The sequence below is a fragment of the Gorilla gorilla genome, chromosome 12, assembly GCF_029281585.2.
Source record: "Gorilla gorilla gorilla isolate KB3781 chromosome 12, NHGRI_mGorGor1-v2.1_pri, whole genome shotgun sequence".
Classification (NCBI taxonomy): domain Eukaryota; kingdom Metazoa; phylum Chordata; class Mammalia; order Primates; family Hominidae; genus Gorilla; species Gorilla gorilla.
Genome location: NC_073236.2, coordinates 23,712,649 through 23,717,855, shown reverse-complemented (window position 1 = coordinate 23,717,855; position 5,207 = coordinate 23,712,649). Strand labels below are relative to the sequence as shown.

General features: G+C 50.1%; 1 long non-coding RNA gene across 2 annotated transcripts; it reads right to left on the bottom strand.

The window, feature by feature from the left end:
* Nucleotides 1-1,241: 1,241 nt before the first annotated feature.
* Nucleotides 1,242-4,966, bottom strand: LOC134756756 (uncharacterized). Of its 2 annotated transcripts, XR_010129845.1 has the most exons (3): nt 4,532-4,966; nt 4,042-4,198; nt 1,242-1,827 (listed from the first exon to the last, which is right to left on the bottom strand). It is a non-coding gene; the product is annotated as an uncharacterized lncRNA (long non-coding RNA). The 2 variants fall into 2 exon arrangements; XR_010129844.1 differs by lacking the exon at nt 4,532-4,966 and having other exon boundaries at nt 4,042-4,525.
* Between the last annotated feature and the right edge of the window lie 241 nt (nt 4,967-5,207).

Sequence of the window (5,207 nt, the reverse complement as noted above, 5' to 3'; positions counted from 1 at the left end):
CCACACACATGCATACTGCTGTAAACACACACACACTACACAACATAGAATGGAGTCTCAGCCACATGGGCTAGAGTCTGGGTTGGAGGATGGCTCGCCTACCCAGTGACTCTGCCCCTGGGCTCTGCCCCTCCCATCCTCAGCTTCTCCAGCCAGTCACCAGGAACTTATCCTGAACCACCAGCTAGCAGCCAGCCAGTGTCCAGGCCTAAGGTTCTGCCTCCTAAACACCCCTTTCTGTGGCCTTTTGCCCTCTCTCCCGCCCCCGGATCGAGGCCTCTGCGATCTCTCTCCTGGACGATGAACTACAGTGGCCTCCGACAGGTCTCTCGGCCTCCCACCTCCCTGCAGCCCGGCTCCCTGTCACTTGCTGATGGCCCCTGCTGCCCTGGGATGCAGCCCAATTTCTCAGGCCGGTGTGGCAGATGGCATAATTGGCCACAATTTTTCACTCTGCCCTGCATCCGGGCCCTCTGCCAGGAGACCGTTCCTCCTGCAGAAGGAGGAATGCGTGTCCTGGCCCTGAACTGGGCTCACCCCGGGGCACGTGGGCGGAGGAGAGAGTGTGCAGGCCCGGGGCCTGGGCCTACAGAAGTGGAGGGTTTTCTACTCTCCCCAGCACCTTCGCCATTGCTGAGGGAAGCAGCTCGTCCCCACCAGCCCCCAGTCCACGAAGGAGAAGCAATAAGGGGACACCCCAGACCCAACGGCTCCAGCCAGCCAGCCTCCCGGTGGAGCCCAGATAAATTACTGCATTGTGCACCGTCAAGATTTCACAGGTGCTTGTTGGCTGCAGGGGCTGACTGCTATTGGGCCCTGCACCCAGCTCCAGCCTCCTGGGCAGCCTGCACGTCACAGACTGCTGTCTGCCCAAGTGCCCACTGCGGCCTCCACTTGTCCAGAAATGTTCAGTGAATACCTCCTCACTCCACATCTCCCTGCCCCCCGGGAGGTGGGGTCAGAACTCAACGGTCAGGAAGATTGAACCAAGCCCTCATGTCGCTCCAGTTCCTCAGGCTTTGGGGAGGTGCTGGGCTCGGCGTCCTTTGAAGAGTCTTGTATTAGTCCGTTTTCACACTGCTGATAATGACATACCCAAGACTGAGTAATTTATGAAGAGAAAGAGGTTTAACAGACACACAGTTCCACATGGCTGGGGAGGCCTCACAATCATGGTGAAAGGCGAAAGGCACGTCTTACGTGGCGGCAGACAAAACAGAATGAGAGTCAAGCGAGAGGAGTTTCCCCTTTTAAAACCATCAGATCTCAGGAGACTTATTCACTACCATGAGAACGCTATGGGCAAACCGCCCCCACGGTTCAATTATCTCCCACTGGGTCCCTCCCACAACACATGGGAATTATGGGAGCTGCAATTAAAGATGAGATTTGTGTGGGGACACAGCCAAACCATTTCCAGTCTCATTCTCCCCTCGCCTGACTTGGTCTCCCTGACTCTTTTTCTTTTTATGCCATCCAGGTCTTTCCTGCTGTTGAACGCGTCATTTCATGCAGGCTTTGTGGACTGGGCTCATCTTTAGGCAGTGTTTTCAGGTGGGTGGTGGGAAGGCCGCACGCCCTTCACCTGTCCGGAGTGTCTCGCTATTGCTGTCTCGGCTGGCGTATGGGTACTGGCGCGTAACCCGGCACCACAGACTGGGGGCTTCAATAGCAGAAACGTACTTTCCCCCAGCTCTGGAGGCTGGCAGTCTGAGATCAGGGGTTGTCACGGTTGGTTTCTGTCTCCCTGGCTCGCACACGCCGTCTTCTCCGCGTGTCCTCACAGGGCTGCCCCTCTGTGCATATCTGTGTCTTCATCTCCTCTTCCTATAAGGACACGTGTCAGATTGGATTAGGGTCACCCATGTGACCTCACTTTGTATTAATCTCCCCTATCGAGTCCCTGTCTCCAAACACAGTCACTTTCTGAAGTCCTGGGACTCAGGGCTTTGACAGATGGATTGGAGGCAGACAGAATTGCCCCAGACGGCTGAGCACAAAGTTCCTGGGTCACCGTGAACACTGGAGATGGGGAGAGGTGGCAGGGGGGGTTAGTGTGATGGCCCTCCAGGACCCCAAGCCCCATGGTGGGTGGACCTCAGGCACGGGGTCCCTGTAGGGGCAGGCGGCCTAAGGCAGCACTGAGTGGTGCGTTTCACCCCATTTCCCCAGCCTAGCTTGCCTGTCCACCTGCGGGAGTGGCAGCAGTGTGAGCTGTGGTCTCTGTGGATTGCAGGGATTCTGGTGGTGGGTCGGCGGGGTCTGTGCAAGGGCCATTTGACAGGCCTCTTTAAATCAGAAGTGTTTTCCTAAACTCTTCGGGTTTGTGCCCCACATGTTTCTTTTGTCTGACTTTAAGAAATGGCATTCGCGGTTGAAGCTACAGATTGATGCCCAATGACAGTTTGGGCTCTGTCCCTTGTTTGCTACGTAGTATGCTTATATTTATTTTATTACAAATGATACGTCATTGTATGTCCTCTTTGCTCCATTACTTTTATATTTCTAAGTGGTTGGCTTCTTTGTTTAAACTTTTATGATTTGTAGCTTCATTGCATTACAAGAAAGCAAGAGTGGTGTAAATTTTGCATTTTAAATATTTGCTTAGATTTACTTTGCATCTAAATGGTTGCAGTAGGCATCCCTGTGCAAGGCGCTCCTGCAACGCCAAAGCCCTGCTCATCTTGTCTTCCCACCCCTCGCTGGACTCATTTATTATGGCCTTCAGAGTGGACCTAATCCCTTCCCCCATATTTATAAAGATTTCCCTTTTTTTTTGGTGTTTTGCCGCTGTCTTGGTGAGTTCACAAATGCTGCTTACTGTTAGCACTCCATCTTTATTTGCATATATGAAGATTATAAAATGATTCCTGATGTAACAGTGAATGCTTCCTGTTGTAAATTCAATTTTGCAATATTAATGTGCCAGCCCCAGCTTTCTTGACTTTTACTGTAGTCTGTGCTTTTTTTCTTTTCATTTTAAACCTTTCTGTGTTATTTTGCTTTATGAAGTCTCTTATAAGTGGTAAGACATTAGACTGGTCTTTTTTTTGTAACCAGAAATCCTTTATATTTACATAATTCTACCTGGTGTTTGGAATGAGTGTGTCATATTGACCTCTCGTCCTTCCCCTCCCCCTCTTCCCCCCTCCTTCCCTCCCTTCTTCCCTTCTGTCCCTCCCTTCCCCTCCCAGTCTCCCTTCCTTCTTCCCTCCCGTCCCTTTCTTCCTCTACCTTCTTCCCTCCTATCCCTCTCTTCCCCTCCCCTCCTTCCCTTCCCCTCCGTCCCTTCCCTCCCTTCCCCTCCCCTCCCTCCCTCTCTTCTTTTCTTCCTCCCTCCCTTCTTCCCTCCCTCCCTTGCCCTCCCGTCCCTCCCTTCTTCCCTCACATCCCATTTCTTCCTTCCTTCTTCTCTCCCATCTCTCACTTCCCCTCCCTCCCATCCCTCTCTTCCTCCTTCCCTCCCCTCCCTCCCTTCTTCCCTCCTATCCTTCCATCCCCTCCCCTCCCTTCCTTCCTTTTCCCTCCCATTCCTCCCTTCCCCTCCTCTTCCCTCCCTCGTTTCCCCTCCCATCCCTCCCTTCCTTCTTCCTTCCCATCCCTCCCTTCCCCTCCTCTCCTTCCCTTCCCCTCCCTCCTCCCTCCCTTCTTCCTTCTTGCCCCTCCCTTCCTTCCCCTCCCTTCCTTCTTCCCTCCCCTCCCTCCTTTCCTTCCCACCTCCCATCCCTCTCTTCTTCCTTCCTCTCCCTCCTTTCTTCCCTCCCATCCCTCCCTTCTCCTCCCATCCCTCCCTTCTCCTCCCCTCCCTATCTTCCTTTTTCCCTCCCATTTCTCCCTTCCCCTCCCCGCCTTCCTGGACAATGAGACGGCTGACCTGCACCCATCATGATTGTCTAAGGGACCACCTTCTTCCTGTTGACCACCTCCTCTTCTTTGTGCCCCTCAATTCTTGTTTTTCTACATGTGGTTACTTTTCTTCCCTGCTCTATAAACCCCTAAATTTAGCCAGTTGAGGTGATGGATTTCAGAATGAGCTCTTACCTCCTCAGCTGCACACCTGCATGAAGCCTTCCTTCTTCCCTGCAGTATTCATTGTCTCAGTGACTGGCTTTCTGTGCAGTGAGCAACAAGACCAACATCAAACTCCTGGTGTTTCAGTCACATATTTTCTGTCCACATATTTCTTCTTTTAAAAAATCTGTAATGATTTAGAAGGCAGACATCATGTTTTTGAAACAGTCTTAAACTTATATTTGTCTAACAATGAAAGATTAAACAACGACTTTTGACTCCCTTTTATGGAAAACAGAGAACTTAATGCTGCTCCTCCTTGTTATCTTCATCCCTTTCCTAAGTGCATTAATTTCCTCTGAATTTACAAACCTCATACTTCTTACTTGAAATTTTAAACCCCTTAAAGTTTTCCAATGCGTTCCACTTTGTTGGCATTGTTATAAACTGTATTTTAAATTTGTGTCAGCAGCAGCCTTTCTCACAAGAGTTGTGAATGCTTTGATTCTCTTATTTTTACCTGGCTTATCATTCCAGCCCAATTCTTTCTATGGTGATGTCCCTGCTGTCCTGTTTGGTATTTTGAAGGATTCCGTTCAAGCAGCTTTTACAGAAGAGGTGACAGGTGCAGCCATCTGGAGATTTTAGAAATGGCCAGAAAGTTCTCAGGTCCTGGGGTTTCCCACACAGATATGCCAGTATCAGTTATCCCATGGTGTATTAGTCCATTCTCACGCTGCTGTAAAGAACTGCCTGAGACTGGGTAATTTATAAAGGAAAGAGATTTAATTGACTCACAGTTCTTCACGGCTGGGGAGGCCTAGGGAAACTTACAATCATGGTGGAAGGGGAAGAAAACATGTCCTTATTCACATGATGGCAGGAAGGAGAAGTGCTGAGCAAAGAGGAAAAAGCCCATTATAAAACCATCAGATCTTGTGAGAACTCACACTCTATCATGAGAACAGAATGAGAGTAACCACCTCCATGATTTAATTACCTCCTACCAGGTCCCTCCCACAATACTTGGGGATCATGAGAGCTACAATTCAAGATGAGATTTTGGTGGGGACACAGTGGAACCATATCACATGGTCTGGAGGCATCTTTTATTTCAGCAGACACATTTGAAGACAACTTAATTTTAGCTTATTTGAACATAATCTGTTTACTTTTTTCCTCTTGGGAGCTTTTCT